We start from the raw sequence: 11,874 nt of genomic DNA on the forward strand, positions 1-11,874 counted from the left end.
ATGACAGTCCCAGAAGAAGCGAGAAAGGAGGTGAACGTGTTTTCAAATAATGGCTAAAAATCGCCCATATCTGGGGAGAAAGCTGGGACGTCCAGGTGCATGAAGCCAATAAGAGCCCACTCAGGTATCCAGTGACTGATGATTGGAAAAAGAAAATGTGGTGCAAATACACAACAGGATATTGATACTCGGCCATAAAAAAGAATGAAATCTTGCCATCTGCAATGACATGGATGTAGAGTATATTACGCTAAGTGAAAAAAACAAACGATCGTGGTGGGGCACAAAGAGAGGAAAACCAAGAAACAGATTCTTAACTATAGAGAACATTCTGCTGGTCACTAGAGGGGTGATGGGTGGGGGATGGGTGCAAACAGGTGATGGGGACTAAGGAGTACACTTGTGATGAGCACAGGGTGTTTTATGTAAGTGTTGAATCAACAAATGCTACACCTGAAACTAGTATGTTAACTAACTGGAATTTAAATAAAAACTTAAAAAAAATCCCCATACAGATTCAACACAGAGGGGACTTAACTAAGATACACTGTATTCAAACTATCAAAAATCAAAAGAGAATTTTGAAAATAGTGGGACAAAACAATCTCATCTCATAAAACGGAACTCTCGTAAGGCAATCGGGATTTCTCACCAGAAACCTTGCAGACCAGGAGAGAGTGGAATGATATATTCAAAGTACTGAAAGGAAAAATCTGCCAACAAAAAATACTGTACCCAGAAAAGCTGTCCTTTACATGTGAAGGACAGATAAAGGCCTTCCCAGACAGACAAAATCTGAAGGAGCTCATCTCCATTAGACCTGCCTTGTAAGAAATGTTAAAGGGAACGCTTCAAGCTGAAATAAAAGGGTGCTAATTTGTAATATGAAAACATATGGAAGTATAAAACTTACAACTTACTGGTAAAGATAATATAGACAAATTTAGAATATCACCATAATGGGGGTATATAAATCACTTAATTCTAGTATAATGATTAAAAAACAAAAGTATTAAAAATACTATAGCTAAAATAATTTTTAATGTATACATAATATAAAAAGATGTAAACTGTAACATCAAAACCATAAAATGTGGGAGAGGGAAGTAAAAGGATAGAGCTTTTGTATGCAGTCAAAGTCAAATTGTTTTCAGCTTAAAACAGACTATCATCACAATAAGGGGTTGTATGTAAGCCTCTTGGTAACCACCAGGGAAAACCCTATAGTAAATGCATAAAAAGTAAAAGAAAGGAATCAAAGCACACCAAACCACAATCAAACCACATCATGAAACCACAAAGGAAGATAGCAAAGAAGGGAGAAAGTAACAAAGGAACTATAAAATAGCCAGAAGACATTTAACAAGATGTTAACTGCAAATAATTATTTTACATGTAAATGCACTAAATTTTCCAATAAAAAGATGGAATGGCTGATTGGATTAAAAAGGCTCAACTGTATGCTGCCTACAAAAGACTCACTTCAACTTTGAGAACACATACAGGTTCAAAGAAAAGAGATGGAGAAAGATATTCCATGCAAACAGTAACCAAAAAAGACTGGGGGTGGGGGGCGGCTTATATCAGATGAAATAAACTTTAAGTCAAAAGCTACAACCAGAGACAAAGAAGGCCATTATATAATGACACAGGAATCTATTCATCAAGAGGATATAGCAACTGTAAACATATAGGCACCCAACGTTAGGGAACATAAATATATAAGGCAAATATTAACAGATCTGAAGGTAGAAATATACAGCAATGCAGTAATAATAGATAGCGGCCTTGAGTACTCCACTTTCAGAACGGATAACTCTTCATCCAGACAGAAAATCAACAAAGAAACTTTTTATCTGAACTACACTTTAGACCAAATGGATATAACAGATACATGGAAAACACGCCATCAAAGAGCAGCAGAATATACATACTTCTCAGGTGAATGCAGAACATTCCCTAGGATAGATCACATATGAGGCCACAAAAGAAGTCTTAAGAAATTAAAGAAGCCTTGAAATCATATCACATATCTTTTCCAGACACAATGTTATAAAACTGGAAATCAAAAACAGGAGGAAACCTGAAATATTCACAAGTGAGTAGAAATTAAACAACACATTCCTAAACAACCATTGGGTCCATGAAGAAATCAAGAGGAAAATCAAAGATATCTTGAGATAAATGAAAATGGAAATACAACATACCAAAAACTATGCTATGCTGCAAAAGTAGTTCTAAGAGGAAAGTTCATAGCAATTAATGCCAACATTATCCTATCAAACCTTTAAAGAAGAACTAATGCCAATCCTTCTCAAATTCTTCCAGAAAAAGACAAGAAGAGAGAACACGTCCAGGGTCATTGTATGAGGCCAGTATTACCCTGATCCCAAAGTCAGATTAGGAAACAAGAAAATAAAATTACAGGCCATATCCCTGAGGCATACAGAAGCAAAACCCCTCAACCAAAAAAACACACCAAATTAATAGCACAATAAAAGGATGATACAACATGATAAAGTGGGATTTACCCCTGGGTTGTGAGGATGGTTCAAATGTGCAAATCAATAAATGTGACACACCACCTTAACAGAATGAAGGATAAAAATCCATATGATCATCTCAACAGATACAGAAAAAGCATTTGACAACATTCAACATCCTTTTATGATGAAAAAACTGTCAACATATTAGACACAGAAGGAATATACCTCAACATAATAAAGGTTATATATGACAAGACCACAGATAATGTTATATATAGTCGATGGTGAAAAAGTAAAGACTCTTCCTCAAAGATAAGAAAAGGATGCCCATTTTCACCACTTCTATTCAACACCGTACTTGAAGTCCTAGCCAGAGCAATTAGGCAAGAAAAATAAAATGCATCTAAATTACAAAAGAAGAGGTAAAATTAACTGCAGATGACATGATGCTATATATACACATATATATATATATGTGTATATATATAATGCTAAAGACTTCATCAAAACGCTGTTAGAACTAATAAATTAGTAGAGTTGCAGGATACAAAATCAACATATACATTTCATTGCATTTCTTGACACTAACTACAAACTATCTGAAAAAGAAATTAAGAAAGCAATCCTATTTACAAATAGTATCAATAAGAATGAAATGCATAGCAATAAATTTAACCATGGAAGTGAAAAACCTGTACACTGAAAACTCTAAGACACTGATGAAAGAAACTGAAGAAGACACAAATAAATGGAAATCTCTACCATGAGCATGGAATGGAAGAATTGATATAATGGAAATGTCCACACTACACCAAATGGTCTACAGATTCAGTGCTGTCTCTATCTAAATTCCAATGCCATCTTCACAGAAATTGAAACAAAAAGTCCTAAAATTTGTATGAAACCACAAAAGACCCTAAATAGCCAAAGCAATCTTAAGAAAGAAAAATAAAGCTAGAGGTATCACATGTTCTGACTTAAAAGGTATATTACAAAGCTATAGTAATCAAAACAGTACGGTACTGGCATAAAAAATAGACACATAAGCCAACGGAACAGAGCGCCCAGAAATAAACTTACACATACACACATCAACTAATTTTTGACAAGGGCACCAAGAACATACAATGGGAAAAGGATAGGTTTTTCTACTAAATGGTGTTAAGAAAACTGAATATTCCAATGCAAAAGAATGAAACTAGACCTTTATCTTATACCATACACAAAAATTAACTGAAAATGGATGAAAGACTTAAATTGAAAACCTGAAATGGTGAAACTCCCAGAAGAAAACAGAGGGGGAAAGCTCCTTGACACTGGTCTTGGCAATGATTGTTTGGACATGACAAAAAAAGCACTTGTAATAAAAGCAAAAATAGACAAGTGGGGCCAACATCAAACCAAAGCCTTCCGAAGAGCAAAGGAAATAATCAACAAAATGAAAAGGCAATCTACAGAGTGGTATAAAAAGTGCATAAACCATAGATGTGACAAGAACTTAATATCTAAAATATGTAACAAACTCCTACAACTCGGTAGCAAAAATCCCACCAATAATTGGATGAAAAAATGGACAGGGGACCTAAACAGACATTTTTCCAAAGAAGACACACAGGTGGCCAACAGACATGAAAAGATGCTCAACACCACTCATCATCAGGGTAATGCCAATCAAAACCACAAAGAGATATCACCTCATTACCTGTTAGGGAGGCTAGACTCGAAAAGGCGAGAAATAACAAATACTGGCGAAGACGAAGAGAAAACGGAATCCTCGTGCACTGTTAGGAGAGATGTAAATTGACGCAGCCACTATGGAAATCACTCTGGAATTCCTCAAAAAATTAAAAATAGAACTACCACATGACCAGCAATCCCACTTCTGGACATACCTCCAAAGGAAATGAAATCAGCACCTCAAAGAGGTATCTGCACCCCCATGGTCACTGCAGCATTATTCACAACAGCCTCGACAGGGAGACAGCGTAAGTATCTGTCAACAGATGAATGGATGAAGAAAGTGTGGTCTATGTATACAATGGTATATTATTCGGGCCATTGCAACAACACGGACGAACCTGCAGATGTTCTGCTAAGTGAAATAAGCCAGACAGAGAAGGATAAATGCTGTACGGTATCATTTATATGTGGAATCTGAAGAAGGAGGAAAAAAAGCTCAACTCCTAGAGAATCAAATGATGGACGAGTGATGGAGGGGACAGAGAGATGCTGGTCAAAGGATACAAACATTCGGTTACAAGACGATTACGTTCTGGGAAGCTAACGTACAGCGTAAAAATGTGGCCGGGGGTTTCGGCAGGGGGAGACCTCAGCCCTACCACTCCTAGCGACTGCAGACCCAACAGGAAGAGACCAACTTGACCTTACCTTTGCCCGTGGATACTACTCTGCTACTCTGGCCGAAGGAAGAGACAATTTCCTCATTCCCCCCGCCCCCCCCCAGCCCCTCACAACAGCTCAGCCAATGAGAAGCCACCACATTCTGAACTCCCAGTTTACTCCTGTGGACTTTTAGCTCCTAACAGCTTCCCAACTTACCGCTTTTCTCCTTAAAAAAGTGTACCTCTTCTTTGTTCCCCAGACTTGCCTGGGGTTTTGCCACGGTTGCTTGTCCTGGATTGCAATTCTCTTTTATTCCCAAGTAAACCCATCTTTTGTTGGTAAGATAACTGGTAGTTTTTACTTTTAAGGTGAACACCAGCACTGTGACTGTAGTTAATAATACCATGTCGTACACCTGAAATTTGCCGAGAGTATAAGCTTCTCACCGCGTACACACACACACACACACACGTGTAACTGCGAGGTGACAGATGTGCGAATTTACTCACAGTAATCGTTACACAATGCATAGGTATGCTAAATCATTACATTCTACACCTTAAATATATACAGTATTTTTGTCAAATATACTTCAATAAAACCAGAAACAGAATTTTCAGAAAAAAACCTAGGGCAGAAACTTAAAGAGAAAACAAACACGTACTAGAGAAGATCAAAAGAGCTAAGCATTAATAGAAAGACATTAAAATGTCACTTGTCTCTTGACTGATCCTTACATTCAATAAAACCCCATTCAAAATCTTAAGTTTTTTTTTTTTTAAGTTTTTGACAAGAGGACTTAAAAAATTACAGAGTATCAGGGTGATGTGGAGCAGAATTGGAAAAACTGAGTCTTCCTCCGATATATCTCTTTTCCTTTCACATTATTTGCCACACCCAGGTACTTCCGGTCACCAAACGAGTGGTTTCCCACGCCAAACAATTCTGTGACAACAGCCGTGTGTCCTACAATTTAACTCAGTTCTGACCCTGCCTACCCGGAGACCATGTCAGACCCCACAGGTTAAGGGCTCAATCCCAGGAGACTGCTCCCCACTCCAGATGCCAGTCGCAAGTCGGAGGTGCCCAGGAGACCCACAACTTCTGTCTGACTTGGCTAAAAATTAGTTTTCTGGGACCCCCTTCTCATTTAATTGAATCATTTACAGAACTCAGGGAAACACTGACATAAATTTACCAGTTATTAAAGGATGTGATCAAGGATACAGATGAATAGCCAGATGAAGAGATACATAGGTCGAAGTCTACCCCCAAGTGCAGAAGCTTCTGTCCTTGTGGAGATGGGACCCGTCTTCCCAGTATGTGAACGTGCTCACCACACTGAAAGCTTTCTGAACCCCATCTTACTGGAGTTTTTATGGGGACTTCCACACAGGCATGACCACCTATTAACTCCACGTCCTGCCCCTCTTCCCTCTCTAGACACTGAGGGATGGGAAGGGCTGCAAATGTCAAGCTCCTGATCATGGCTGGGTCTTTCTGATAACATAGCCCCCCTCTCCAGAAGCCTCCAAGAGCCTGCCTAGAGGAACCTCATAAGAACAACTACCACCACCACCACCAAAATGAAAAACTCCTATCACCCAAAAGATTACAAGGGATTTAGGAGTCCTGCATCAGGAACCAGGATCAGAGACCTATAATATATATGTTTATTATTATTTCGCAACAATCTGTTGTGGGCTAGCTTTGAAGAGGGAAAGATTAGTTCTGTTAGAACCAACGAATTCAATCAAGTTGCATGATACAAAATCAAGACATAAAAATCATTTGTGTTTCCACACACTAACAACAAACTATCAGAGAAATTAAGAAAACAATGTTATTTGCAAGTGAATCAAAAAAGAATTAAATACTTAGGAATAAATTTAACGAATGAGGTGAAAGATCTGAACACTGAAAACTCTAAGACACTGATGAAAGACACTTAAGACACAAACAGAAATATATCCTGTGCTCATGGATTAGAAGAATTACTATCATTGAAATGTCCACACTACCCGAAACAATCTACAGATTCAGTAATATCTCTATCAAAATTTCAATGGCATTTTTCACAGAAACAGAATTATCCTAAAATTTGTATGGAACCAAAAAATACCCCAAATAGCCAAAGCAGGCTTGAGAAAAAAACACTGAAGCTAGAAGCTGACTTCAAACTATATTACAAAGCTATAGTAATCATAACAGTGTGGTGCTGACATAAAAACAGACACACAGACCAACAGAACAGAAAAGAGAGCCCAGAAATAAATGCACACATACAGTCAACTAATTTATGACAAAGGAGGCAAGAATATACAATGGGGAAAGGACAGTCTCTCCAACAAATGGTTGGGAAAACTGGACAGCCACATGCAAAAGAACGAAACTGGACCACCGTCTCACACCTCCGTGATACTGTACTTCATAAGAAATATCCATTTGGTCTTTGTCTTCATTGCCAGCACAAAGCTCCTAAAACTCCCAAAATATCCTAAATGAGTACAGTGATAAAGGTGTCCTTTGCTACATTAATGAGTTGACTTTTGGACCTCACCTACAGATGGAGGCTGGTTGCCAAGAGAACCAACCACATGACTGATGAGAGGGTTGGAGCTTTCAGCCCCACCACCTTGACCTCTGGGGACAGGGGAGGGGCTGCAGGTGGAATTAACTGCCAATGATTTAACCAATCGTGCCTATGCAATAAAGCCTCCGTAAAAACCCAAAAGGATAGGTTTCAGAGAGCTTCTGAGCAGGTGAACACATGGAGACTCAGGGAGTGTGGTGCACCTGAAGGCATAGAGGCCCCGTGCCTTTTCCCCCTACTTTGTCCCCAGGCCTCTTTTCCATCTGGCTGTTTCTGAGTTATACCCATCTATAACAAACCGGTAATAAATGAAATCTATCCCTGCGGTCCGTGAGCCATTCTAGCAAAGTAATGGAACCCACAGAGGAGTCATTACAGCCTCCTATCTATAGCTGGTCAGTCGGAAACACAGGTGATAACCCGGGCCTGAGACTGGCATTGAAGTGGGGAGGGGGTAGGATGAGTACACGGTTACAGGACTGAGCCCTTAACCCGTGAGATGGGAAGGGATCTCCAGACGGATAGTGTCAGAAGTGAGCTGAACTGCAGGACATCACCAGGTGTCTGGGCATTGCTTGGTGGTAAGAACCACACCCCCCCCCCCGCCCCCCGCCCTCCCCCACCACACACACACACACACACGTTGGAATTGGGTACAGAATCACATTACCTCACAAAAATTAACTCAAAATGAATTCAAGACTTAAATTTCAGACCTGAAACCATAAAACTACTAGAAGAAAACATAGGGGATAAACTTCCTGACATTGGTCTTGGCAGTGATTTTTTTCAGATGACACCAAAAACAAAAATAACAACAACAACAATAATAATAATAATAAAAGCAAAAAGAAACACCAAAAGAAATGACACCAAAAACAAATAAATAATAATACAAACAAAAAGAAACAAGTGGAACCACATCAAATGAAAATGCTTCTGCACAGCAAAGGAAACCATCGACAAAACAAAAAAGCAGCCCATGGAACAGGAGAAAACACCTGCCAGTCCTCTGATGAGGGGTTAATATCCAAAATATACAAACTCACACAACTCAACTGCAAAAAAACAATCCAACTCAAATGGGCAGATTTTCTAAAGACGTACAAACGGCCGGGCAATAGGTACGTGAAAAGGTGTTCGACACGCTCATCGTCAGGGAAACGCAAACCAAAACCACAATATCACCTCACACCTGTAAGAATGACCATTCTCAAAAAGGAATAACACGTGTTGGCGAGGATGTGGAAAAAAGGGAACCGTCGTGCACGGTTGGTGGGAATGTAACTGGCATAGCTACTATGAAAACAGTAGGGAATTCCTCATTAAATTAAAAGGAGATTACTATATGGTCCAGCAATCCCACGTCTGGAAATACAGCCAAAGGAAATGAAAACAGAATCTTGAAGACACATTTCCACTCCCATGTTTGCTGCAACAGTATTCTCAATGTCAAGAGTCAAAAACAACCCAAGTGTCTCACACACACACACAGAGATTTTCTGACTCGTGCTACCACATGGATAAACCTCGACTGAAGACATCACGCTAAGTAAAATAAGCGAAACACAAAGGACAAATACTGTACGATTCTACTTATATGAGGTTCCTGGCAGCTATGAGGAGTGGAGAAAGGGGTAATAGGGGAGTTACTGCTCAAGGGGTACGGAATTTCAGTTTGGGATGATGACACATTCTGGAGATAGATGCTGGTGATGGTTACACAACAGTGTGAATGTACTTAATGCTGCTGAACTGTACGCTTAAAAATGATTAAAGTGATAAATCTTATGTTGTGTGTATTTTACCACAATAAAAAAATAAAGGAGTAGAAAACACCATACTATGCCAATGCAAACAAAAAGAAAACTGGTGGGGTGCCTGGGTAGCTCAGTCGGTTAAGCGTCCGACTGCAGCTCAGGTCATGATCTCGCAGTTCATAGGTTCCGACGCTGCATCGGGCTCTGTGCTGACATCTCGGAGCCTGGAGCCGGCTTCATTCTGTGTCTCCCTCTCTCTCTCTCTCTCTGCCCCTCCCCTGTTCATGCTCTGTCTCTCCCTCTCTCTCAAAAATAAATAAACATTAAAAAAATAAATTTAAAAAAATAAATATTTAATAAAAAAAAAACTGGTAACAATATTCTACCAGACAAAGTAAGGGAAAAGCAGTAAGAAGGAGTAACTGCATCTCAACAGAATAGAAGGGAAAATCCATCAAGAAGCTACAACTTACAACTTTCACATACCTAACACTGCCTCAAAATATATAAAGCAAAACCTGACGGAATTACAGAAAATCTGACATTTCAAAAAAAACACTGACAGTGTGCTATTTTAACACACCCGTTTCAATGATTTACAGATCAAGTGAACTAAAGTAATAAGTAAACGAAAGTATTTGACCCTTGGGGCACCTGGGTGGCTCAGTCAGTTAAGCATCTGACTCCTGGTTTTGGCTCAGGCCGTGATCTCACAGTTAATGAGTTCCAGCCCCGCATTCAGCTCTGTGCTGACAGCATGGAGCCTGCTTGGGATTCTCTAATTAAATAAATAAATAAGTTTTTAAAAAGTTCCTGTGTCTTAAAAAAGAAAAAAAGAAAAAAAAAGGAAGTATTTGACCTTCACAATTAATAGGCTTGACCTAACAAAGAACCCTATACATAAAAATCAAGGAATGCACTTTTCAAATCATATAAAGCATTTATGAAAACTGACCATATCCTTCGTAACAAGACTTCACAAATCTCAGACTCAATATTACGCAGACCCCGTTTTCCAATATAATGCAAATAAATCGTAAGTCAACAAAAATGCACTTTTAGAAGTGCTCCCTATTTAGAAATCTGAACTAGCACTCCTAAGTAAACCATGGATCAAAAATAAGGAAATTACCCTCTAGAACCATTCCACAATTACAATATCACATATTCAAATTTGGTGGATCCAGCTACTGTAGTTCTTAAGACTTAGAAATTAAAATTTATGAGTACTGAATGCATTTAATATTTTATTTTTTTTAATGTTTACTTATTTTTGAGAGCCAGAGCTCAAGCAGGGGAGGGGCAGGGAGAGAGGGACAAAAGCCTGCAAGTGGGCTCCCTGCAGAGAGCCGGGGGGGGGGGTTCAAACCCACAAACTGTGAGATCCTGACCTGAACCCCAGTCGGAGGCTCAACCAACCGAGCCACCCAGGCGCCCTTAACGCATTTAATATTTTGAAGGCTGATGTGTTCAATAAAGAAGCCAGGCTATGAACAAGCTAAAAGTAAAAGAAATTAATATAACAGAAAATGAACAAGAATCAAGATCAATAAAACTAAACGCTGATGAGGAAAGGAGAGAAAGAGTACCCACAGGGCTCTCCTTTACGCAAAGACACGAGGCCACGGGAGTCTGGCCAACGAGCTTTCCCCAACACGCAAAGAACTGAGAATCCTCGTAATAGCACAAACTCTCAGAAATAAAGGCCCTTCCCGGCTCCCGACGCCCTGGCCTTGCACCCCTGGCCCCGCCCCGCTCCTGGCCCCTCCCCCTGCCACACCTCAGCCCGGCTCCCCCGGCCCCGCCCCAGCCCTGCCCACCCCGCGTGGCCCCTCCCCCCAAGCCCGGCTCGACAGACCCCCCTCAAAGTTAGGGGGCCGTCGAGGGTCCCGGCCGCCCGCCCTCACCCACAGCGACGTGGCCACACGGCCGCTTCGGCCCCTTTTCGGGCCAAGAGGCGAAGGTCCGGCTGGCACACGCCGGAGAGAGAGCCGGGCGAGGACAGCCCCGAGGGGAGGCTCGGCGCCGCTACCCTTCCTGCTCGTAACCGCCGGCCAGCCTGGGGCCTCGAGGCTGCTGGGATCCTGAGGCCCTCGCAGTGCATGCTGGGGGCTGGGGCCGGGGTGTGGGGGGGGGGGGGCGGCTCTAGCAGCGCACCCTGCGTGCTGGGCCTTGAGGCCTGCGCAGTGCATGCTGGGGCTGCTTGCGCAGCGTGTCCTGCGTGCTGGGCCTCGGGGCCTGCGCAATGCATGCCGGGGAAAGGGTCTCAAGGCCTGCGCAATGCATGCTGGGGGGCTGGAGCTAGTGGTTCGCGCAATGCATGCTGGGGTCCGAGGCTGGGGTTGGAGTTCGCAGGTGAGGAAGGAGGCGGGCGGTGGCTCCGTCGAGGCTCCCATCCAGGCGATGGGCCCGAGGGGGGCGGGGGGTGTCGTGACACCGACCATGCCTTTGCGAGACCCAGAAACGCGCGTCATGGGCGGATCAGATAGGTACACTAAGCAGGCCAAGGACCGGGGGTAACTTCTCTCTTCACCTGCTTGAAGGTGGCCTGAATGCTGGAGAAACCGGTGACTGCAGATCAGGCGGCTCTGGGACCTACGACTGGAGTGATTAAGATTTTCACAACCTGGGGGCATGAATAGGCACCTGTTAATAGCAAAAGATTGTATATGGAGATGTAATAGAATGGGTC

General features: G+C 41.6%; 1 protein-coding gene across 5 annotated transcripts in view; it reads right to left on the reverse strand.

Moving 5' to 3' along the window:
• The window catches only part of DNAH14 (dynein axonemal heavy chain 14), a 324,348-nt gene extending 313,118 nt beyond the window's left edge, over positions 1-11,230 (reverse strand). For all 5 annotated transcript variants that reach the window (XR_008293043.1, XR_008293044.1, XM_053209129.1 and 2 more), the window contains exon 1: positions 11,090-11,230. The gene's annotated coding sequence lies outside the window, so the exon portion shown is untranslated. The remainder of the gene's footprint in view (positions 1-11,089) is intronic.
• Positions 11,231-11,874: the final 644 nt, after the last annotated feature.

Source organism: Acinonyx jubatus, chromosome E4 (assembly GCF_027475565.1).
Source record: "Acinonyx jubatus isolate Ajub_Pintada_27869175 chromosome E4, VMU_Ajub_asm_v1.0, whole genome shotgun sequence".
Lineage (NCBI taxonomy): Eukaryota > Metazoa > Chordata > Mammalia > Carnivora > Felidae > Acinonyx > Acinonyx jubatus.